The 25676-nt window shown below is 48.2% G+C and overlaps 1 long non-coding RNA gene and 3 other non-coding genes across 4 annotated transcripts in view; 2 read left to right on the top strand and 2 right to left on the bottom strand.

Moving 5' to 3' along the window:
- LOC127041354 (uncharacterized) overlaps positions 1–25094 on the bottom strand; it is a 116803-nt gene extending 91709 nt beyond the window's left edge. Inside the window, exon 1 of the long non-coding RNA XR_007771638.1 lies at positions 24517–25094. This is a non-coding gene — a long non-coding RNA (uncharacterized LOC127041354). The remainder of the gene's footprint in view (positions 1–24516) is intronic.
- Positions 3847–3928, bottom strand: TRNAS-GCU (transfer RNA serine (anticodon GCU)). Its single transcript has one exon. It is a non-coding gene; the product is annotated as a tRNA-Ser (tRNA).
- On the top strand, positions 11989–12060 carry TRNAC-GCA (transfer RNA cysteine (anticodon GCA)). Its single transcript has one exon. It is a non-coding gene; the product is annotated as a tRNA-Cys (tRNA).
- On the top strand, positions 18872–18945 carry TRNAT-UGU (transfer RNA threonine (anticodon UGU)). Its single transcript has one exon. It is a non-coding gene; the product is annotated as a tRNA-Thr (tRNA).
- Positions 25095–25676: the final 582 nt, after the last annotated feature.

Below are 25676 nucleotides of genomic sequence, written 5' to 3'. Positions count from 1 at the left end.
TATTAAGAGCCCTTTATATCGATATAAAGGGCTTCGTTGTGTGGACGGGTGCAGGGTTAATGCGATTTTATGCTGCTAAATTAGATATAAACTTGTAGTGTTGACCAGGCCAGAGAGAGCAGCAGGTTTTCCCTACTATTTCCTGCTCTTGTTTTCTTGACTAGTTCTCCTCCACACCAAGTTGCTCTTTTACTTTGTGAGTCTGGCAAACTCAGTTGGCAGAGCATCAGACTTTTAATTGGATGGTCCAGGGTTCAAGTCCCTGGTCAGGTGATAAACTACTCCCCAAGATCTTAAACTGTCTTTCTGGAGTCCTCTTTGACATAACTTTCTCTCGTTAGGATTTTCCCTTTCCTCAGAAGGGCCTTTTTCTGTGTGTGTTTGAAGGGGCAACTTCCTGACAGCCCCTCTGTCCTTGCAGCCTGGAGGAATAAAGGCCTCTGGGCATATAGCATGTTCCTTCCCTGCACACACACACACACATACAAACACATAGAATATCCCTAGGAATTAGAATCACCTGCTGCTTTCCCCTTTCCTGCTGGATCCCCAAATGACGATGCTCTTCAGCCTAAACCCATATCCCCTCTTTTCCGAGTGCCCCTCAGTCCCAAACTTCAGTCCCTTCTATGCACACTGCTTCTCACTCCAAACCAGAGCCTACTCCTCTTCACCCTTCTCCTCTGTCCCTACTCACAGCCCCCTCAATCCCAACCCACAAGCCCCTCCTCCTCACGCTGCTCCTCACTCCCAACCCACAGCCCCCTCCTATTCCCAGTGCCTCTCAATCCCAACCCACAGCTCCCTCCTTCCCTCCAGCAGCAGGTGCTTCAGACCCCCTCAGGAAGATTTTCTTGCAAGGTTTCGTGTATGAGTCTGCATGTGGATTTTACAGTATATTGGAAATATGCTGGGTTGCTTGCTGAAATGATCACTTTTGCCTGGTGTTGGATTCCCAGTCTCCTTGTTATTGGGGTAGGAGAAATAAAGCGTTGTTATCCTTGTTGTGTAAATTGAGGGCAGCACAACTGTGCTCGGCAGACCCCGACTGAGGGACTCACGCTCAGTTCAATAGCACTTGCTAGGCAGGGGACAGGGGTTTGAAAGCCAAATTGGCTGGCGCATGGGTCCTAATACTAAAATTTAGGGGTTAGATCAGTGTTAGGATAGGGTGGCTGTGGAGGGATGAGTGAGTCCCTAGACAACATAGTGAGTACGGTGTCTTCTTATTTTCCCCCCTTTCCACTCAGGATGGCAGGTGAACTCTACAGAGGCACCTCTGGGCTTGCACTGACTAAGGACAACAGCTGTGAGTGGGGTGCAGAGAGGGGATGGCTCATGTTAAAGGACTTGTGGTTGCTGGACTTATGAACCGTAGGGAGAAGGACACTGCCCAGCTTATTTGGGGGGTGGGTCTTTTCCTCTTGGTTTATATTTATGCGTTGGGGCTGCTGACATGACTTCTGCTAACCCTGGGCTTACATTGCAATGCAGACATACCCTGAGAGGGCATCTATAACGTAATAAAAGCAGTGTGGCCCGGCTGGCCTGGATCATCTGACTTTTACTCCTGGGGCTCAGGTTGTGAGGCTATAAAGTGCAGAGTAGACATTTAGGCTCAGACTGGAGCCCAGGTTAGGAGACCCTCACCCTTTGTGGGGTCTTGTAGGGTGGGTTCAAGCCCAAGTGTCTACACTGTAATTTTATAACCCTGCAGCACAAGCCCGAATCAACTGACCCAGGGTTTGAGAATAGTGACTTGGGTGTGTTTATGACAGTGCAGACATAATACTGCACTATGTCCACACTGCAATGAAACACCCAGGGCTGCCCCATTCCAGCTCAGGCTCCCGAGGCTTTGGCCATGAGGTGGTAAATTTGCAGTGTAGATGTCTCAGCTCAGGCTCAATACTGGGCTCTGGGCCCCCTCAAAGTTGGGAGGGAGTTTAGCAAGCAAAAAAGGTAAAACCGCAATGAAGTGCTACCCTGGACTCAATGGCATTTCTCCATTGGTCTGCCTGCTTTGGGGCAGGGACAATAGCACATCCTGCTGCATTCATTATTTCATAGGGTGGTTTAGGATTTTCATTCTCAGACACTGGGCACAAAGCAGGACTCAACCTTCGGCATAAACTAAATGAGCTGGCCATAGATTCTGGCAGCCACAATGAGCATTTGGCGTGAGAGCTCAGACTTGCCCCTGTCCCAGAGGGAGGGGGTCATCCATGAGGGGACTGGACCGCTGACTTACCAGCTCCTAACTCCCAAACGTTCAGTAACTCTGTTATCAGTGCCTGTGTGTGTAATTTAAACCATAAGAAAACCCACACTGGGCTAGACCAAAGGTCCTTCTGACAACAGCCAAGAGCAGGTACCCCAAAAGCCACTCAACAGGGCACCACTGGCAGTTATTATCCCTGCCTCAAAAGCAGACAGACCAATGGAGAACTGCCATGAGTCCAGGGTAATACTTCCCTGCGGTTTTACCATTTCCACTTGCTAAACTCCTTCCCAGGCTTCTGGGCTCCTAGACCTATCCTAATGTTATGTCTACACTATGATTAAAACACCCAGGTCACCTGTCTCAAAGCCCAGGTCAGCCGACTCAGGGTTATGGGACTTGGACTGCAAGACTATAAAATTACAGTGCAGACATATGGACTCAAAGCCAACCTCTGAGACCCCACAAGGGGTGAGGGTTTCTGAACCCAGGCTTCAGTGTGAACACAAATATCTGCACCACAGTTTTTAGCCTCTCAGTTCTAGCTACATGAGCCCAAGTCAGATGACCTAGGCCAGCCATGCTGCCATCTTTATCCCGGAGAGATGGATTCTATGGGTACGTTCCCATTGCAATGGAAGCCCAGGTGTGGCACCCTGTGCTTAAAGCAGGACTCTGGAGGCCCCATATTCACCACTCTCATATAGTGATGATACGTTTTGAACAAAGTCTGCCTGGTGAGGTATCATTTTAAAAATCTTGAACTGTTCATCTGTTGAACCTTAATGTCTTCTTGCATTCTATGTGCTCACATTGGTTTGGTAGTTATGAAGTTTGCTCTGTGTGCATTACAGAAATATGTTATGAAGTTGGGAAATGCCCCCTACCAGCCTATCAGGTGCGACAAGGGAAGAGCCAGACTCACTGCTGGCCTATTAAAGGTGGCTACAGTCCCAAGGACTATCCCAGGAACCGTGTACAATGCAGACTTCGCCGAGATAACACAGCAACAATGGACATTGCTTGACTCACATCATAGCAAAGGAGCTTTCTAGAAAGTTGGAAGAAACTATGAAAGGGGGGAAGAGACATCATGACTTGGCATCTCTCCCCCACAAATCAACAGCTGGAAACACACCTGGATGACAAAACTGATTCATAAATCAGAAGAGAATAATAATAATACATTCAAACCAAAGTCCCCAAATAGCTAGTACTGGTTTTTCAGCCGAAAATTTTCAGTTTGGGGAATTTTGTTTTCGCAGTCAGACCTTGCCAAGGGAAGCAGGGAGAAAATGTTTGAGTTGCCTCCTTCAGAACAGCTTAGCCTAGACACTCTAGCTTTGGGTCACTGTCATGGCTTTGCTGAGAACTGGGGTATTTTAATAATTTGGGGAGTTCTCAGGGTGTTTGGGGGAGATTATGAGGCTGTTACCTTTTGAGATAAAACAAAGACATACAGGACTAGAGAATTTTTTTTTAGAAATCTGAGACTTAGACATTTTATTTAAAGCAAGGGAGTTTCTGAGCAGGGTTTTGTTTGCAAGAAGCAACATTGTTTGATCTGTCATTGTACCAAAGGGGAGATGGTTGTCTACAAAGGAAGAGTGAAGACTAAATGCATCCGATGAGGATGGGATTCAAACCCATGCATGCAAAGCACAATGGATTAGCAGTCCATCGCCTTAACCACTCGGCCACCTCATCTGAGTTGTCAGGAAATGGACAGGACGAGAAATCTAAGGTCAGCAGAGACAGGGACACTAAGGTGTTCTTAAATACTAAGCGGAAGCAGGGGCTGAATGAGCTCCCCCCTCACACGTACTGACCAGCTGTGGGAAAGGCTTCAGGAACAGACCATGTTTGCATAGACACACCTACTCTGCCTAGGTATGCAGCATCATGGAGCCGCTTCCCCAAAATGACCAGTTTTAGCTGGTGGCGGGTTACAAATCACTTTAGCACTGAGTGGTACGAAATGTTATTATCCTTCCTGCATGAGTGAAGGGCAGCAGAACATACTTAGTCAGTCCTGATGGGTGAGGAATAGCATTTATTGGACTGCATAGAAGTGATTCAGAACGTCACCCTAAAGCAGTGGTCCCCAAACATTTCACACTGTGCCCTCTTATCCATGGCTGTGGGCCCTCGGAGCCACACTTGAAAACTGGGGCTGGGAGTGGGGTGTTGCTTGCTGAAGAAAGGGGTGCAGACAGGGGCAAGTGGGTCGAGGCCGAGCTGGCAGTCAGGGGCCCAGGCTGAGGGTGGGGTTGGAAAAGAGCTGGGACAGAGTTGGGCTGACTGGTGCTCCCTCCATGGGGGCTGGCTCAGCCCCTGAGGTGCCCCTATGAATCTTCCTCTTTGTTCCCCTAGGAGTCATGCCCCACATTTTGGGGACCACTGAACCCTACACGTTAAGCAGGGGCTAGTGATGCCAAAGCCCAGGGAAAGGGAGAACAAGTGCAGGGCCCCCAGCACTGGAACTAGGCCCCCTCACTTCTGTCTGTGGCTCTGCCCCCTGCTAAACCTTCCACCCACAGCCCCATCTACTATGTCACATCTGTTCCACCCCTTCCCTCACTAGCCCCACCCTGTCACTCCTTTACCCCTGCCCCGCTGTGGCCCCAAGACCAGAGAAGCTCTGTGCCCCTCCTGCAGCCCCCGGGCCATAGCACGGAGTGAGAGCTCCTCCAGCCCTGGGGCTGACATGGGGGAGACTTTTCCAGGGGGACCTAATTTCTCCAGGGCCCCTAGTCATGGGCTCCACTGCCCCTTGGTGACACAAGGTTTGGGGAGGCTGAGCCCGCCCGAGCCTCCATTATGTGCTGCCCAGGCTACCGCTGCTCAGTGTGTGGCCAGTCTCTCTGTGTTCTTGTTTGTGCTGGGGAGCCTGGCTGGCCTTAGGGGTGGGGTCCCCCGGCAGCTGCCCAGGGCTCCAGGGGGTCAAAGGGCACTGTGTGCCAGTGCAAAGGTGCTCACTGCTCTCCCCTGCCCCAGTGTTCCTCTATGGCCCCATAGAGGGTTGGGGGGAGAGAGGAGCAACACTATGTGCTCCATGCGTCCTGGTCACTTTCCCCACCTGGGCTGTGCTGTGAGGGGAGCATCAGAAGCTGCTGCTCTCTGCCCTCCCCTTATGCAGCCTGGCTGAGGAAAGTGACCTGGATGCAGGGAACTCAGGTGATGTTGCTTCTTACCCCCGCACCCCACCCCCGCAGCTCCTAGGGGTGCCCGGAGGAGCAACCTTCCAGGGAGGAGCGGGCAGCAACGCGAGCTGCTCCATGCACACAGGTCACTGTCCCCATGTGGGTGCAGGAGGGGGTGCAGGGGTTAGGGGTGTAGGGGATGCAGCAGGGGGCAGTGGCTGTTAGCACAGGAAGGGAGTGTGGGACTTACGGGCAAAGTGGATACAGTGTAGGGGTTAGGGCACAGGAGGGGGCAGGAGATAGGGGTGAAGGAGGTGCAAGGATTGGGAGTGCAGGAGCTGGGGGGAAAGGGGGAGGGGGATCGTCCAGGGGCAATGGGGAAGTGTTAAAGTACAAGTTTTGCCCAGGGCACCATTTCCCCTATTGCTGATCCTTGAGAACATTTCTTGCTGGGAGGGGGAGGGGAGAGAGATGAGGCGTTTTCTCTCTGTTTCTTTCCTCTCCATTTTCTGCTCCTTCCTTCAATTCCAGAAACCTCCCTTGTGTTTCAGACTGTGCAGTGACGCCCTCCCTACCCCAGGCCTCTGGAGCCTTTGGAGAAGAAAGATCCCAGGAGCTGAGGAGGAATCCAGGGGTGAGTAGCTGGCAGGAAGGAGTCCTAGCAGCTCTTCTGGGAGTGCAGGGGAGAAATGACTCCCCCTTCTCTGGATTCTCCCCGTGGGGCTCTGGGGAGCAGGGAGCGTTGTGTGATAAATTCCATCTAACATCCCCCTTTGATCCAAGCAGAGGGACATCTCAGCTCTGCACGTTCCCCTTAGCAGCACCAAACAAGGGATGTTTTCCACTACCTAGGAGACCCAGCCAGGGACTGATGTGCTGGAGATATGTTGGGAAAGGGACTGTCTGAATTCCCAAGGCAGTAAACGAACAATCTACAGCGACATCATTAACCACAAACACGCTCTAACCATGATCCAGCCAGTAGGGAAATGGGCAGGATTTCTTGCGGTTCAGCCATGGCCACATGTACAGAGCTGCACAGCAGTGAGTGTGCTGGGGAAGCTGGTCTGAGCAAACAGTTGGAAATGATCCTTCACTGAGAACAGAACCAGAGTGTAGAAAGGCCCCTGTGTTAAATGGTTGTCGCTGAGGGCTTAGGGAGCTGGGGTATGACATCATAGGGCTCTTTCTGTGGAGGTTTGATTTTTGCCAGCTAGGAAAGGCTGGTGTGTGGTGTCTTCATGGCTGTACTTTCAGTGATGCAGGTTTCTCTACCCCATTGTTCCACGGGCATCCACTAGATTGCCAGCTGCCTTTCAACTGCAGTGTGGAGACTGTTTGTGTGTGGGGAGAGACAGTGTGTGTGTTGAGGTACGTAAGACCGGATCATTATTATCCCTACTTGAAAGAGGGAGAAGCTAAGGCTGAGAAAGGAGAATTGACTTGTCTTAGGTCACACAGCCAGTCAGTGGCAGAGTAGGGAAAAGGACTCAAGAGCCCTGATTTTGAAACTAACCATCAGATCTTGAATTTCATACATGGAATGACCTGAGTAAAGTGCTCTCACAAGAGCTCGAGACCAACAACAGTGCACAGTAATTATTCAGCAAGTATCTGAGGAGAACTGCAATGTTAGAGAGAATCACGAATTGCTCAGAGACCATTAATGCAGAGAAGCAGCAAAATTCTTCAAACATATGACTGGTTATGAGTTATTTACTTGGTCTTAAAAGAGAAGAAAAAGGACCTGAGTCTCCTCCTTGTCAATAACCCCCTGCTCAGCCAATCAGGGTAGAGACTGAGGAAGGGAGGCTGAGGGTTCTTACCAGAGAGCCCAAAGGATCTCTCAGGTCACTGGTGGGGATCGCTGCCCGAGCACTATCTCAGCCGCACATTTTTGGGTGGACCTCCCAGAGTGGGAGCTACAGAGCACTCCCCCGCAACACACACACGCACACACGCACGCACACACACACACAAACACCTCACTCTTGGTGTTGGGAGGGGAACAGGTGAAAGGACAAAAGAAGCAAGAGACAAAGAGAAAGGAGGGAGGGATGGATGGAGGAAAAGGTGAAACAAAAAGGACAAACCCTAATGTCCCCAGTGATTCTAAAGGACAAAATCTCAGGTGTAGAATAAAATTCAGCCTCTGTAAGCTCGTGTTTTCCATGCCTAGAATTAAACTGTCACCAAATGTATCAGACTGAACAGGTTTCAAACCATGAGGAGGCTCTTACCTTCTAAACAGGGATGGCTGTTTTCTAGTAAAATCAGGCAAAGGGAAGGAGAAAACTTGAAAGAGGTTCCTCCTGGTGCTCAAGTACGTGAACCCGAATACTCTCTCAGTCCTCAAAGAGAGACCTGGAGAAGGAGACTTGCTGAAGCAAAGCCACAGAGGTCTTTGAGGTTTCCCTGGCCTCTTGCTCCTGGCCTGCCTGGCTGATGTCAGCATGTCTTTGTGAGGTCACCACCTCCCTACCACCTTTGACCAATAGTCCGAGGTCCTGCAAAAGGCTTTTGTGATGTCACTGCCACACCCCTCCCTTGCTGTGCTAATGTCCTGCCCCTGGCCAGGCACTTTGGAGGTTTGAGCTACTCCCTGTGGATCACCCCACTCAAGGAGCGTTCATTCTAGGAAGCAAGTCAGTAGTTTTGGATCATCTGCAAATTTTGTCACCTCACTGTTCAGCAGATCATTTATTAATATGTTGACTAGTCCTGGTCCCAGTAGAGACACCACCAGATACCTGTTTCCATCCTGAAAACTGACCATTTAGTCCTACCCTTTGTTTCCTATCTTTTAACCAGTTATTGACCCACGTGAGGACCTTCCGGAGGTGAAAGTAAGCCGGTATGTTACGGTATGGGGTACTGGCAAGAGCCAGTACGCTGTGCCAGCCCGGCCTGTCTTCCCCAGGCTGGTGATTTAAAGGGTCCATGGCTCCCTGCTGCGGTCGGAGCCCCGGGCCCTTTAAATCACCTCCCAAGCCCCCCTGCCAGAGCCCCATGGAGCAAATCACTGCCGTGGATGCTGCTGTCTCCCGCTCTGCGAACACAAAGGAGGGGCGGCAGAAGCTTCCTTACAGTGGGGGGGGGCACTGTTATCTGAACTGTGGCACCCCCATGACACCCCTTCCTTAAGGACTCCCACTTACAGTACCTCTCCCCTCGAGGCCACACCCACAGAACGCCTCTTCCCCAAGACTGCACCCTTCCCCCCCACATCATTTATCCTAACAGCCAATAAAGAGTGGTGGGGCCATGGCCCTCTAACCCCCCTGTTCCAGCACCCCTGATACAGAGCTAAGCAGGCAGCAGTGTGTACGTGTATGTGTGTGTGTGTGACATAGAGTGCTGTGCTGTGCTGAGCTGAGCCAGTGAGAGAAGGGGGGCTGATGTCGGGGCTGTCCCCTGCCTCAGGACTGGTTGCTTCCAGCAGCTGTCTGAACTTAGAGACAGTGTGCCGACACACTCACTCTTCCGCAACACACACATGATCTCTACCCCACCACGCACATTGCAGTTGAAAAGCAGCTGGCAATCTAGTAGGATGCCCATGGAACAATGGGATAGAAAACTGTTTCATGTGATACTGTACCAGCCCGTGAGGCATTGCAAACCCTTCCCAAAGCACCCTGCAGCCCGTTGCACAGTGGGATAGCTACCACAATGCACTACTCTCTGTGGCCATCCAAGAGATGCTAGCATGGATGTGCTCTGGTGACACAGGATGGACATGCAACAGCTGTTCAATTAAAACATTTTAACTAAAGCCACATTACTCTTTCATGTAGATATAGCTTGAGAGTGAGACAAGACCCAGCTCCATTGATATTGAAGGACCACAACTTCCTCTGTAGTTGGCAGGACTTGAATCTGCACAGGGAGACCACGATGGATTTCTAGTCCATCGCCTTAACCACTTGCTTGATATGCAGCTCGCACTGCGCTCTAGTTCTGCTCTCACTGAGTGATCAATTCCAGTGGTTTCCTCAGACCAGCTTCCACAACGCACACACTGCTGTGCCGTTGTGTAAGTGTGTCCATGGCTGAACAGCAAGAATTCCTGCTCCTTTCCCTTCTGGCTGGAGCATGAGGAGAGTGTGTTCGTGGTTAATGACGTTGCTGTAGCTTGTCCATTTCCTGCCTTGATCATTCAGACAGTCCCCTTCCCGTCATATCCCCAGGGCTTTGCCAGGGGGTTGGTGGCTCCTTTCTTTCCTCACCCTGGAGTAAACTCAGCTTTTTATTCCATCCTTGATGTTTCAAGGAATAACAACAGATGACCAAAGAAAGAGGTGGACAGGGTGGGTCTCAGGGGAGGGGCAGAGAGGTGTGGGTGGTGGGCAGGGCCGGCCTCAGGGGAGGGGTCAGAGAGGTACAAGCAGTGGGCAGGGCAGGTCTCAGGGGAGGGTCAGAGAGGTGCAAGTGGTGGGCTGGGCTAGTCTTAGAGGAGGGGGCAGAGAGGTGTGAGTGATGGCCAGGGTGGGTCTCATGGGAGGGGTCAGAGAGGTATAAGCAGTGGGCAGGGCAGGTCTCATGGGAGGGGTCAGAAAGGTATAAGCAGTGGGCAGGGCAGGTCTCAGGGGAGGGGGCAGAGAGATACGAGCAGTAGGCAGGGCAGGTCTCAGGGGAGGGGCAGAGATGTGTGGGTGGTTGGCAAGGTGAGTCTCGGGGGAGGGGCAGAGAGGTGTGGGCAGTGTGGGTCTCAGGGGAGGGGGCAGAGAGGTGTGGGCAATGGGCAGGGTGAGTCTCAGGGGAGGGGGCAGAGAGGTGTGGGCAACAGGCAGACCTTGGGGTAGAGGGTGGAGAGGCTTGAGGAGGCCTTGGGGGAGGAGAGGAGTGAGCGAAAGGTGGACCAGCAGGCCTCAGCCAAAGAGGAAGAGCAGGTGTGGGAAGTGGCTATCATAGCATTCCTTCTCAGATCTGAACCTTAGGGTTCAGAAAATGAGATACTAGCACCTGAATCCTCTAAGCTTAATTACCAGCTTAGGTCTGATAGCACTGCCACCACCCAAAAATATAGCGTTTTGGGGCACTCTGACCTCCCCAACCTTCCCTGGGGACCCCAAGAACCCAGATCCCTTGGGTTCTTAAAACAAGGAGAAATAAACCATTGCCCCCACTTTTCCTCCTCTCAGGAGTTCCCTCCCTGGGCTATCCTGAGATACTGATCTAACCTCTAAATCACCATACAGAGAAGCATCTCCCTTCCCTTCCACCAAGAGGCAAACAGATTCGAGGAAAACAAAGAGAGATTCTATCTTCCCCCCACCCCCGTCCTTGTGAGTATCCCAATCCACTGGAATAACACAAGGGAAACAAAGAAGAAAATATCAATCAGGTTCTCAAAAAAAAAAAGAAATCTTTTAATAAAAGGAAGGAAAAAGTAAAGATTTATCTCTGTAACTTCAAGATGTAAATATTACAGGGTCCTATAGCTTACAGACACCAGAAAGAGGCTTTCCCCCCAGTACCAATACAAATCAGAATATTCCCAGCAACTACACATATAGAAGTTAACCAGCCAGATCCACAATTGCAAATAGAGTAAAAACAATCAAAAACCTAAACTGCCTGTTTTTACTTACTATATGAAAAGAAACTTAGAGAGCCTGTTGTAATGTCTGGTCTCTCTCAGACCCTCCGAGAGAAGAACCCAAGAACAAAGAACTCACACCCAAACTTCCCTCCACTCAGATTTGAAAGTATTTTGTCTCCTGATTGGTCCTCTGGTCAGGTGTTGCAGGTCACTGTTTGTTAACCCTTTACAGGTACAAGAGACATTAACCCTTAACAATCTGCTTATGACAGTGGCCAAATGGGAGTGAGGGCAGAACACAGGTGGAGCCTCAGAGGGAGGAGAATGAGTGAAGGGGGTGGAGTGGGGGGACAGCACCTTGGTCTGGGCAGGGCTGCCCAGAGGATTCAGGGGGCCTGGGGAAATACAATTTCAGGGACCCCTTACATAAAAAATAGTTGCAATACTATAGAATACTATATTCTCATGGGGGCCCCTGCAGAGCCTGGGGCAAATTGCCCCACCTGCCACCCCTCTGGGCGGCCCTGCCCTCAGCCTCTTCTTGTAACTCCTCTGTCCCCTAATCATTTTTGTTGCCCTCCCCTAGACTCTCTCCAATTTGTTTCTGTATGGGGGGGGGGCGCGAAAACTGGACGCAATGCTCCAGATGTGGCCTCACCAGTGCTGAATGGAGGGGAATAATCACTTCCCTCCATCTGCTTGCAATGCTCCTACTAACCTAGCCCAATTTGACCAGTTCCCCATATTGAATGCAGACACAGCAATATTTGATAAATTGGTTCCTGTCCATTCAGGAGGTTATTTCCCACCTATTTATAAATAATGAAGATGCTCTAAGTGAAGGGGAGAGAGCTGTCCTGTCAGTGTAGTTAACCCATCTCCCCGAGAGGTGGTAGCTATGTCACTGGGGGAAGCTATGCTGGTGTATGTGCAAGCTGTGGTGTCTACATGTATATATAAAGTTTAATCAAACCCCATTTTTAAAACCCCTGTGGTCTGGGAATAGAAAAGGAGCTGTCTGAGGCAGAGCCTGTCCTTCAAAATCCTTAAGATCACTGACTTGCCTTTGTAAATGGCATGGGGGTATAGCTCAGTAGTAGAGTGTTTGACTGCAGATCAAGTGATCCTTGGTTCAAATCCAAGTGCTCCTTTACAAACCTGCTCTTTCAATTAAAAATAATTCTGTTTCCAGTATGTTCAGGAGCTCCACTACATAGGGGTCCCTGAAATGAATAGACACACTCAATGCTTTCCTGTACAAGTGTGTAAAAACTTAGCAAACATGTCCCCCAGCTGAAATCACTTCCAATCCTCTAACTGTCTAGGTTTGTTTTCATCAATTAAATGAAGACACATTTGCATGTCCATGGGCTGCAATGTGCAGAAGAACAAGAACCACATCCACTTGGGAGGAATGGACTAGTTTCTATTACATTTGGTAAATAAGTTGCCATGGGGACTGAAAACTCTACTGGAGATGAATAGGAGCCTGTTACAAAAATAAAATAACCAAGATTTACCAAACTCCCTGTGACACATTCAAACCTCTCTTTGTGCGCACAGAATCATTTGGGGCTCTAACAAATGTTAACCTTCCTGTAACACAGGTCATTGTTCCTTGTAACTTTCAGATGCATTCAAATGGCAGCTGTTTACAGGTCATGGGCTGCTAGTTCATGAGCAGGAGCAGAGTCTCTGTAAGTTTACCAGCCATAGAGCTTGTTATGTCTGCATCTAAGGGCTGGTCCACACTACGGGGGGAAATCGATCTTAGATACGCAATTTCAGCTACGTGAATAACGTAGCTGAAGTCGAATATCTAAGATCGGATTACTCACCCATCCTCACCATGCGGGATCGATGTTCGCGGCTCTCCCTGTCGATTCCACAACTCCGTTGGGGTTGATGGAGTTCCGGAATCAATATAAGCGCGCTCGGGGATCGATATATCGCGTCTAGATGAGACGCGATATATCGATCCCCGAGCAATCGATTTTAACCCGCCGATACGGCGGGTAGTCTGGACGTAGACTTAGTAAGTGCAGAGTTATTTCAATGGCTCCTACACTGACATCTGCTGCCCCTTCTGGCTGGTTAATTGCACTATTTGGAACCTGCTCCTAAAAGTGCACCCTTTCCGGGAGTGAGTCAAAACTGCCCAAGGAAACTCCATTAGGTTTCAAGGGCAGTTCAAGCCAGGAGGTGATGGGACAGCACAGGGGTCTCAGAGCTTCTTTTTCATCGCAGGGAGCAGGGTCAGAGAGTGCTGCTAGCATGACTGTGGGGTTCTATTCCTGGCTGTGGGAGGAAAGGGGTGTGTAGTGGATTAGAGGTGGGGGCCTAGAAGTCAAAGAAAAAACATCTCCCTTTTCAGCTTCAATGCTCATTGAACAAGAACATGGCTTCTCATCTCTTACGTTTCAGAGGAGCAGCTGAGTTAGTCTGTTTCCTCAAAAAGAACAGGAGTAGGTGTGGCACCCTAGAGACTAACAAATTTATTAGATTCTGTTGCCATCATGTGGCCATTTCATTTCACTTCTTATTGTTAAAAGGTTTGAGTACTTCACATTGAAACGTTATTTCCTTGGGAAAGACGGAGAAGTGGAAGCTGCATTGATTTAATCCTCTGAAAATTAAATAAGGATTAAAATATTCTCCAGACAGCTCAGTCCCAACCATTCTCCCTCTCTGCTGCCAGTGAAACTCAGTTCTGTCCCATGGCCCCAAGAACTGCTGGGTGGAAGTCATGGGTCTGATGTGCAGTAATTAAAAAAAAAAGATAATGGATGTACCCTATCTCCTAGCACTGGAAGGAACCATTGAATCCAGCCCCTTCCTTCATTGGCCAGAGCAGACAGTCTCTGCATAAAAGAATAAATGGACACAAATCAGATGTCAAGAATTATAACATTCAAAAGCCAGTCAGAGAACATTTCAATTTCCCTGGTCACTCGATTACAAACCTAAAAGTCGCAATATTACAACAAAAAAACTTCAAAAACAGACTCCAACAAGAGACTGCTGAATTGGAATTAATTTGCAAACTGGACACCATTAAATTAGGCTTGAATAAAGAGTGGGAGTGGATGGGTCATTACACAAAGTAAAACTATTTCCCCATGTTTATTTGCCCCCTACTGTTACTCACACCTTCTTGTCAACTGTTGGAAATGGACCATCCTATCACTGCAAAACGGATTTTTTCTCCTGCTGATAGTAGTTCACCTTAACTGATCCCTCTCTTTATAGTGTGTATGGCAAAACCCATTTTTTCATGTTCTCTGTGTGTGTGTGTGTATATATATTTATATATTTATATCCCTTCCTACTGTATTTTACACTGCATGCATCCAATGAAGTGGGTTTTAGCCCAGGAAAACTTATGCTCAAATAAATGTGTTCATTTTCTAAGGTGCCACAAGTACTCTTCCTTCTTTTTGTAGATAAATTAATGGAGGTTAAGTCCATGAATGGCTATTAGCCAGGATGGGTAAGGAATGGTATCCCTAGCCTCTGTTTGTCAGGGGGTGGTGATGGATGGCAGGAGAGAGATCACTTGATCATTACCTGTTAGGTTCAGTTCTTCTGGGGCACCTGGCATTGGCCACTGTTGGCAGATAGGATGTGGGGTTGGATGGGCCTTTGGTCTGACCCAGTATGGCCATTCTTATGTTTTTATGAAGGGAGGGGCAAAATTCTGTGACAGAGTTTCTCTAGTGTAGTGGTTATCACGTTTGCCTAACATGTAGAAGGTGTCTGGTTTGAAAGCAGGCAGAAACATGAGGGCTTAATTTTCCCAGCTCCTACTGGCCTGTCCCTGCTGTTGTAGGAGCAGCAGTGATTTCTATGATCAGAAGGTCTGTTATACTTCCCCTGCCCCCCCTTTTGTCTCCTCTCCCTCTCTGAATGCCTGTGAAGTGGCTTTTTCCCTCTCGCTCCCTCCTGGACTGCTCGTGGGATGAATGTTCTGGTTGAAGAGCAGAAGAGCTTCCAGGTAGACAAGGTATCTGGGACTTTAATTAGGCAGCACTCACACACCCAGAGCATGGACACTGCCCAAGGTGGAGTGTGACCAACCAGATGCAGCCAAGTCATCTCTAGCTGCAGACCATTAGGTGCAGGTCCTTAAAAGGAGAAGGGGCCATATGCTCACAAGAGCACTCACAAGCTTGTACCTCCAGTGAATGCCCTTTGCCCGGACCGCCTGGCCAGTGGTTCTGTGCGTTGTATTTCACTGTGCCTCAGGAAGACTTACCTTCATCGCACCATCCATAGCTGCGCTGTGGGACACTTACCTTGCAGAATCCTGACGTGTTCAGTGCTGTGCCTGTCCTGGGAGCGTGAGTATGCAAGTGTGAGTGTGACACTCCCCTCCTTCTTCTTTTGAGCTTAGCTGTCAGTATAATAAATGTGCTGCTTTCTGCCAAACTCTGGTGGGTCATTGGTCCTCCCTACACTTACTAGCTAGCCCAATTTTGGGTAACACGTGCGATAAACTCAACCCCAGCAGGATAGAGGGTGGTGAAATGAGCTGAGAAAAAGCCTTAGCTTCAGTATCTCCCATACGGTCCATGCTGGAGCTCTTTTTTGATTCTGGGACTGCATCGTCACCTGTGCTGATTGGCGCTCCACGATGGGCAAACAGGAAATGAAATTCAAAAGTTCATGGGACTTTTCCTGTCTACCTGGTCAGTGCATCCAAGTTCAGATTGCTGTCCAGAGTGGTCACAATGGTGCACTGTGGGATAGTACCCGGAGGCCAATACCGTCAAATTGCAGCCACATTAACTCTAATCCGACATGGCAATACAAATTTCAGGGCTACTCCCCTCGTCGAGGAGGAGTACAGATATCGGTATTAAGAGCCCTTTATATCGATATAAAGGGCTTTGTTGTGTGGACGGGTGCAGGGTTAATGCGATTTAATGCTGCTAAATTCAATATAAACTGGTAGTGTTGACCAGGCCAGTGAGAGCAGCAGGTTTCCCCTATTGTTTCTTGCACGTGTTTTCTTCACTAGCTTTTCCTCTGAACCAAGTTGCCCTTGTTTATTGTGAGCCTGGCTAGCTCAGTTGGCAAAGCATCAGACTTTTAATCTGAGGGTTCAAGTCTCTAGTCAGGTGATAAACTACTCACCAAGCTCTTGACTGTCTTTCTGGAGTCCTCTTTGATGTTCCTTTTTCTCTTCAGGATTTTCCCTTTCCTCAGAAGGGCCTTTTTCTGTGTGGGTTTGAAGGGGCAACTTCCTGACAGCCCTTTTGTCCTTGCAGCCTGGAAGAATAAAGGCCTCTTGGCATATAGAATGTTCCTTCCCTGCACACACACATACAAAGATACAGAATATCCCTAAGGAATTACAATCATCTGCTCCCTTCCCCTGTACTGCTGGATCCCCAAACGAGGATGCTCTACAGCCAAAACCCATATCCCCTCTTTTCCCAGTGCCCCTCAGTCCCAACCCTTAGTCCCTCCTATGCACACTGCTCCTCACTCCCAACCAGAGCCTACTCCTCTTCACCCTTCTCCTCTGTCCCAATCCACAGCCCCCTCCTATTCCCAGTGCCCCTCAATTCCAACCCACAGCTCCCTCCTTCCCTCCAGCAGCAGGTGCTTCAGACTCCCTCAGGAAGATTTTCTTGCAAGGTTTCGTGTATGAGTTTGCATGTGGATTTTACAGTATGTTGGAAATATGTTGGATTGCTTGCCGAAATGATCACTTTTGGCTGGTGTTGGATTCCCAGTCTCCTTGTTATTGGGGCAGGAGAAATAAAGGGTTGTTATCTTTGTTGTGTGAATTGAGGGCAGCACAACTGTACTTGGCAGACCCCGATTGAGGCACTGACTCTCAATTCAATAGCACTTGCTATGCAGTGGACAGGGGTTCCAAAGCCAAGTGGGCTGGGTCTTAATACTAAAATTTAGATGTTAGACCAACTTTAGGATAGAGTGGGTGTGGAGGGATGAGTGAGTCCCTAGACAGCACAGTGAGTATGGTGCCTTCTTATTTTCCCTCTTTTCCACCCAGGATGGTAGGTGAACTGTACAGAGGCACCTCTGGGCTTTCACTGACTAAGGACAACAGCTGTGAGTAGGGTGCAGAGAGGGGATGGCTCATGTTAAAGGACTTTTGGATGCTGGACTTACAAACCGTAGGAGGAAGGACACTGCCCATCTTATTTGGGAGTGGGTCTTTTTATGTTTATGTGTTGGGGCTGCAGACATGACTTCTGCTAACCCTGGGCTTAGGTTGCAATGTAGACATACCCTGAGAGTGCATCTATACTGTGACAAAATCCCTGTGGCCTGTCTGGCCTGGATAATCTGATTTGGATTCTTGGGGCTCAGACTGGAGCCTAGACTCAGAGACCTTCACCCCTCGTGGGGTCTCGGAGGCTGGGCTCAAGCCCAAGGGTCTACACTGTAATTTTATAACCCTGCAGCACAAGCCCCACAAGCGTCAATCAGCTGACCCAGTGTTTGAGAATAGTGACTTGGGTGTGTTAATGGCAGTGTAGACATAATGCTAAGCTATGTCCACACTGCAATGAAACACCCAGGGCTGTCCCATGCAAGCTCAGGCTCCCAGGGCTTGGGCTGTGGGGTGGTAAATTTGCAGTGTAGACATCTTGGCTCAGGCTGAATACCGGGCTCTGGACCCCACAAGGCTGGGAGGGAGTTTAGCAAGCAAAAAAGGTAAAATGGCAGTGGATTATTACCGTGCACTCAATGGCATTTCTCCATTGGTCTGTCTGCTTTGAGGAAGGGACAATAACACGTCCTGCTGCATTCATTATTTCAAAGGGCGGTTTAGGATTTTCATTCTCACACACAGTGCACGAAGCAGGACTCAATCCTCAGTGGAAACTAAATGAGCTGCTCACAGATTCTGGCAGCCACAATGAGCCATTTGGTCTGAGAGCCCAGACCTGCCCCTGTCCCATAGGGTTGGGGTCATCTGCAAGGAGCTTGGAACACTGACCTATCAGCTCTTAACTCCCAAACTTTCAGTAATTCTATTGTCAATGCCTGTGAGTGTAATTTAAACCATGACAACAGCCATACTAGGCTGGACCAAAAGTCCTTCTAGCTCTGTGTTTTATCCTTTGACAGTAGCCAATACCAGGTGCCCTAAGAATTACTCAACAAGGTATCACTGGGAGTTGAACCCAGGATCTCCTCTTTACGAAACATGGGCTTTAACCAGCTAAGCCATGGCACATTCCTACAGCTAGAGTACAGTGTCTGCTCACCTTTGACTCTCTGCCATCCCTACCGGGGCCTGATAAGCTTTGCATGTGTTTGGATTCTGCAAAGCAGAGGAGCAGGTGAGGTTTTCCTTGCAAGTTGTGTGTGTGTGAATCTTTGGCCAGGTCTGCACTACAAAGGTATTTCAGCATAATTATATTGCTCAGATGTGTGAAAAACACACAAGGCTCCCTCAGTTGGCAGCTTGTGGCTGGTGTACACGCTGCAATGCCCACGTCTGGCGACAAAACTGCCCTGTTTTGGTGACAAAATAAAACCACCTCGACAAGAGTCCAAGAGCTTTTTGCAGCAAACTTAAAGTGACAAATTGTCAGTGTAAATGCTGCTGGTCATTATATCACCATAACTGGCCTCCACCAGTATCCCATAATGCCTGCCGTGAACTCTCCTGCCCTGCATTTCTGCTACAGAGGCTGGGCCCCTCCCATTTCATAGCTCCAGAAAGTTCTAACAGCTGAGCCACTATCTACACTGGGATTAGGTTGATAGAACTGCATTGCCAGCCTAAGTAATGTAATTAGACCAACCTAATTTTGTAGTGTAAACCTGTCCAAAGAATCACACACACACCTTGGGAGCAAAACTTCACCTTCTCCACTGCTTTACAGAAGCCAAACACTAGCAACACTTGTCAGGGCCCAGTGGGGATTGGCAGAGAGTCAGCTGTGGCCAAACACAGTGCTTTAAGCCAGAGCAGGCACCATGGCTTAGTTGGTTAAAGTACCTGTTTTGTAAACAGGAGATCCTGGGTTCAACTCCCAGTAGTGCCTTGGGGAGTGGCTTTTAGGGCACCTGGTAGTGGCTACTATCAGAAGACAAGATTCAGAGCTAGATGGACCTATGGTTTAAACTACACTCACAGGCACTGATAATAGAGTTGCTGAAAGTTTGGGTGTTAAGAGCTGATAGGTCAGTGGTCCAGTCCCCTCAATGTGGTTTTACCATATCCACTTGCTAAACTGCCTCCAAACCTCTAGAAAATTACAGTGCAGACATATGGGCTTGAGCCCAACTGCTGAGGCCCCACAAGGGGTGAGGGTTTCTGAACCCAGGCTTCAGTGTGAACACAAATATCTGCACCACAGTTTTTAGCCTCTGAGCTTTATGTCCATGAGCCCAAGTCAGATGACCCAGGCCAGCTATGCTGCCATCTTTATCCCAGGAGAGATGGACTCTAAGGGTACGTTCCCATTGCAATGGAAGCCCAGGTGTGGCACGCTGTGCTCAAAGCAGCACCTGGAAGCCCCATATTCACCACTCTCATATAATGATGACATGGTTAGTACAAAGTCTGCCTGGTGAGGTATCATTTCAAAAGTCTTGATCTGTTGAACATTAATATCTTGTTGGATTGTGTGTGCTCGCATTGGTTGAGAAGTTATGAAGTTTTGCTTTGCGTGCGTTACTGAGATATGTCATGAGGTTGAGAAATGCCCACCACCAGCCTTTCAGGTGCGACAAAGGAGGAGCCAGACTCGCTACTGGCCCATTGAAGGTATCCACACTCCCAAGGACTATCCCAGGAACCTTGTACAATGCAGGCTTCTCTGAGATAGCACAGAGACAATGGACACTGCTTGACTCACATCGTAGCAAAGGAGCTTCCTATCAAGTTAGAAAAAACTATGAAAGAGGGGAAGAGACATAGACTCATAGACTCTAGGACTGGAAGGGACCTCGAGAGGTCATCGAGTCCAGTCCCCTGCCCTCATGACAGGACCAAATACTGTCTAGACCATCCATAATAGACATTTATCTAACCTACTCTTAAATGTCTTCAGAGATGGAGATTCCACAACTTCCCTAGGCAATTTATTCCAGTGTTTAACTACCCTGACAGTTAGGAACTTTTTCCTAATGTCCAACCTAACTCTCCCTTGCTGCAGTTTAAGCCCATTGCTTCTTGTTCTATCATTGGAGGCTAAGGTGAACAAGTTTTCTCCTTCCTCCTGATGACACCCTTTTAGATACCTGAAAACTGCTATCATGTCCCCTCTCAGTCTTCTCTTTTCCAAACTAAACAAACCCAATTCCTTCAGCCTTCCTTCATAGGTCATGTTCTCAAAACCTTTAATCATTCTTGTTGCTCTTCTGTGCACCATCTCCAATTTCTCCACATCTTTCTTGAAATGCGGTGCCCAGAACTGGACACAATACTCCAGTTGAAGCCTAACCAGCGCAGAGTAAAGCGGAAGAATGACTTCTCGTGTCTTGTTTACAACATATCTGTTAATGCATCCCAGAATCACATTTGCTTTTTTTGCAACAGTATCACACTGTTGACTCATATTAAGCTTGTGGTCCACTATGACCCCTAGATCTCTTTCTGCCATACTCCTTCCTAGACAGTCTCTTCCCATTCTGTATGTGTGAAACTGATTATTCCTTTGTAAGTGGAGCACTTTGCATTTATCTTTATTGAACTTCATCCTGTTTACCTCAGACCATTTCTCCAATTTGTCCAGATCATTTTGAATTTTGACCCTGTCCTCCAAAGCAGTTGCAATCCCTCCCAGTTTGGTATCGTCCGCAAACTTAATAAGCGTACTTTCTATGCCAACATCTAAATCGTTGATGAAGATATTGAACAGAGCCGGTCCCAAAACAGACCCCTGCGGAACCCCACTTGTTATACTTTTCCAGCAGGATTGGGAGCCATTAATAACTACTCTCTGAGTATGGTTATCGAGCCAGTTATGCACCCACCTTATAGTAGCCCATCTAAACTGTACTTTCCTAGTTTATCTATAAGAATATCATGCAAGACCGTATCAAATGCCTTACTAAAGTCTAGGTATATCACATCCACCACTTCTCCCTTATCCACAAGACATCATGACTTGGCCTCTCTCATCCACAACTCAGCAGCTGGAAACACACCTGGAGGAGAAAGACTGAACTGATTCAGAAATCAGAAGAGAATAATAACAATAATACTTTCAAATCAAAGTCTCCAAACAAACTAGTATTGGTTTTTCAGCAGAAAATTTTCAGTTTGGGGAATTTAGTTTTCTCAGTCAGACCTTGCCAAGAGAAGCAGGGAGAAAATGTTTGAGTTGCCTCCTTCAGAACAGCTTGGCCTAGACACTAGCTCTGGTTCACTGCTCTGGCCTTGCTCTGGTTGAGGGTATTTTAATAATTTGGGCAGGTCCCAGGGTGTTTGGGGGAGATGATGAGGATGTTACCTTTTGAGATAAAAACTAAGAAATACACCACTAGATAATCTTTTTTTAAAGAAAACTGGGATTTAGACATTTTATTTAAAGGAAGAGTGTTCTGAGTAGGTTTTGTTTGCGAGAAGCAACATTGTTTGATTTGTCATTGTACCAAAGGGGGAAGATGGTTTTCTACAAAGGAAGAGTGAAGACTAAACACATCTGATAAGGAAGGGATTGAAACCTATGCATGCAGAGAACAATGGATTAGTAGCCCATCACCTTAACCATTTGGCCACATCATCTAAGCTATCAAGAAAGAGACAGGAGGAGAAATCTAAGGCTAGGAGAGAGAGAGACAATAAGGAGTTTTTAAATACTAAGCGGAAGTGGGGGCTGAATGAGCTCCCCCCTCACATCTAGTGAGGAGCTAGACTTCAGGAACAGACCGTGTTTGCACAGATACACCTACTCTGCCTAGGTATACAGCATCATGGGGCTGCTTTCCCAAAATGACCAGTTTTGGCTGGTGGTGGGTTACAAATCACTTTAGGATTGAATGGTATGAAATGTTATTATCCTTCCTGTATGAGTGAAGGGCAGCAGAACATACCTAGTCGGTCCTGATGGAGGGGTGGGTGGGTGAGGAATAGCTTTTATTGGACTTTGTAGAAGTGATTGAGGACATCACCCTAAACCAGTGGTCCCCAAACATTTCACACTGTGCCCTCTTATCCATGGCGTTGGACCCTTGGAAGCCGCGGTCAAGAACCGAGGCTGGGAGTGGGGCTGTTGCTTGCTGGAGAGAGAGGTGCAGACGGGTAAGGGGGTCAAGGCCAAGCGGGAAGCCAGAGCCCCAGGATAAGGGTGGGGTTGGGGAAGAGCTGGGACAGAGTGAGGCTGAATGGTGCTTCCTCCATGGGGACTGGCTCAGGCCCTGAGATGCCCCCAAGAATGTTCCTCTGTGTCCCCCTAGGAATCATGCCCCACATTTTGGGAACCACTGAACACTACTTGCTAAGCAGGGCTAGTGATGCCAAAGCCCAGGGAAAGGGAGAACAAGTGCAGGGCCCCCAGCACTGGAACCATGCGAAGGGGCTGCAGAAGAGGGTCACTGGCTGAAGGCACGGGGAGTTAAGGACAAAGGGGGCACAAGAGGGGGCAAGATTAGGGGTGAATGAGGTGCAAGGGTTGGGCATGCAGGAGCTAGCAGTAAAGGGGGAGTGGGGATCATTCAGGGGCAATGGGGAAGTGCCAAAGTACAAGTTTTGCCCAGGGCACCATTTTCCCTGATGATGGTCCTAGCAAACAATTGGAAATGACCCTTCAGTGAGACCAGAACCATAGTGTAGAAAAGTCCCTTTGTTAAGTGGTTGTGGCTGAGTGCTTAGGGAGATGGGTTTAAAAACAACAGGCATCTCTCTGTGGAGGTTTGATTCTTGCCTGCTAGGCAAGGTTGGTTTGTGGTGTCTGCATGGCTGTATTTTCAGTGTCTGATAACCCATGGTGCCACAGGGAGCCAAGTCTAGACACATTCAGAGGCTCTTTGCCAGGGTTTCTCAAACTTCCTTTCACTGCAACCCCCTTCTGCTGAAAAACACCTTACTACATGGCCCTGGAAAGAGGGACCAAGCCCCTCCACACTGAGCAGAGGCAGAGGAGACAAAGCCTGAGCCCTGCCCCAGTTGGGGGAGGGCGAAAACCAGAGCTTGAGGGATTCAGCCCTGGGTGGTGGGACTCAGACTTTTGGCTTCAGCCCCAGGCACCAACAAGTCTAATGCCAGCCCTGGCAACCCCATTAAAACAGGGTCACATCCCACTTTGGGGTCCTGACATAGTTTGAGAATCACTGCTCTATGCTGAGGGGAGGGAGTTTTCCTGTGGGTGTAGTTGATTCACTTCCCCAAGAGGTGGCAGCTATGTCAGTGGGAGAAGCTATATCGGTGGGTGTGCAAGCTGTGGTGTTTACCACATTTAAGAAGTTTAATAAAACCCCATTTTTAAAACCATCTGTGGTCTGGGAATGGTAAAGGATGTCGATGAAGCAGGGTTTGTTCTTCAAAGTCCTGGAGATCACAATTCTATGCACCTGTTGTCATGAGGTTATAAGTCAGTGGTAGAGTGTTTGATTGTAGCTCATGTGGCCCTCCGTTCAAACCCCAGTGTTCTTTTCTTTTATAAATTTCTTTCTTTTTTTTAAAAAAAGGAAAACATTTTCATTTCCATTCTCCATTATGTTCAGGAGCTCCACTATACGAGGGGGCTTGATATGTATGTAAACATTCAACATTTCACTGTCCAAATGCATAAAAACATAGTAAACCAGTCCATCAGCTGAAATCAGTTTTAATCCTCTAAGTGTCTAGTTTATGTTTTCATCAATTAAGCAAAGGTATCATATGAATGTGCATTTGCAGATCCCACTTCTCCAGGAGCTATGTTGTGCAGAAGAACAAGAACCACATCCAGTTGGGGTTCAGGATTCTGATGAGCAAAGAGCCAACAAATGCTCTGAGAGCTGGAGAAAAATGCCTTCTAGTGAGCTATTGAATGAGCTCAACCTGTTTAGCTTATCAAAAGAAGAATGAAAGGTGACTTCATTGAAGTGTTGAAGGGCCTTAATGGAGAGAAAAGATTGGGTATAAAAGGGCTATTTAGTCTAGCAGAGAAAGTCATAACAAGACCCAATGGCTGGAAGGTGAAAAGAGACAAATTCATATTACAAATAAGACACATATATGCAACAGCGAGGATGATTCACCACAGGAACAAGCTACCAAGGAAAGTGGTGGATTTGCCATCTCCTGATGTCATTTAAAGAAAACTAGATGCCTTTGTGGAATGTGTTTGCCCCAAAAGTAGCTATTGTGTCATACAGGAGGCCTGTGATATGCAGGGGGTCAGATTAGATGCTCTAATGGACTCTTCTGGCCATAAAGTTGACTAATTTCTGAAAAACTGAGGGTAGCGTTGGGAGCAGCATCTGATATGTTACTGTCTAGCCGGCTTGCTTCCTAGAATGAATGCTCCTTGAGTGGAGTGATCCACAGGGAGTAGCTCAAACCTGCAAAGTGCTTGGCCAGGGGCACTACATTAGCACAGCAAGGGAGGGGTGTGGCAGTGACATCACAAAGGCCTTTTGCAGGACCTCAGGCTATTGTTCAAAGGTGGTGGGGAGGCGGTGACCTCACAGAGAGATGCTGACATCAGGCAGGAAGGACAGAGGCGAGGGACCAGGGACACCTCAAAGACCCCTGTGGCTTTGCTTCAGCAAGTCTCCTTCTCAGGGTCTCTTTTTGAGGACTAAGAGAGTATTTGGGTTCATGGATGTGAGCGCCAGGAGGAACCTCTTTTGAATTTTCTCCTTCCCTTTTCCTGATTTTACTAGAAAACAGCCATCCCTGTTCAGAAGGTAAGAGCCTCCTCGAGCTTTGAACCCTGTTCAGTCTGATCCATCTGTTGACAGTTGAATTCTAGGCATGGAAAATACAAGTTTAAGGATGCAGAATTTTATTCTGCACCTGGGATTTTGTCCCTTAGAATCACTGGGGACATTAGGGTTTGTCCTTTGTGTTTCACCTTTTCCTCCATCCATCCCTTCTTCCTTTCTCTTTGTCTCTAGCTTCTTTTATCCTTTCACCTGTTCCCCTCCCAACACCAAGAGTGAGGTGTGTGTGTGTGTGTGTGTTGCGGGGCCGTGCTCTGTAGCTCCCACTGTGGGAGGTCCACCCAAAAATGTGCAGCTGAAATAGTGCTCGGGCAGTGAGCCCCACTAGTGACCTGGGCCGTCCTTTGGCCTCTAGTGAGAACCCTCAGCCTCCTGTCCTCAGTCTCTACCTTAATTGGCTGAGCAGGAGGTTATTGACAAGGAGGAGATTCAGGTCCTTTTTCTTCTCTTTTAAGACCGAGTAAATAAGTCATAACCAGTCATATGTTTGAAGAATTTTGCTGCTTCTCTGCATTAATGGTCTCTGAGCAGTTCATGATTCTCTCTAACATTGCAGTTCTCCTCAAAAACTTGCTGAATAATTACTGTGCAGTGTTGGTCTGCAGCTCATTTAAGAACACTTTACTCAAGTCATTCAATGTTTGAAATTCAAGATGTGATGGTTAGTTTGAAAATAAGGCTCTTGGGTCCTATTCCCAACTCTGCCACTTGCTGGCTGTGTGACCTAAGACAAGTCAATTCTCCTTTCTCAGCCTTAGCTTCTCCCTCTTTCAAGTAGGGATAATAATGATCCGCTCCTACCTACCTCACGGTGGGTGGAGGATGGGAATCCATTGGAGAGTGTCACTAGGGGTAGTGCATAATATGAAGTGTCCTATCATGTTTACTCAGAGCAGAT

Source organism: Gopherus flavomarginatus (assembly GCF_025201925.1).
Source record: "Gopherus flavomarginatus isolate rGopFla2 chromosome 13 unlocalized genomic scaffold, rGopFla2.mat.asm SUPER_13_unloc_2, whole genome shotgun sequence".
In the NCBI taxonomy this organism is placed as follows: domain Eukaryota; kingdom Metazoa; phylum Chordata; order Testudines; family Testudinidae; genus Gopherus; species Gopherus flavomarginatus.
This window is presented reverse-complemented; position numbering and strand designations above follow the sequence as displayed.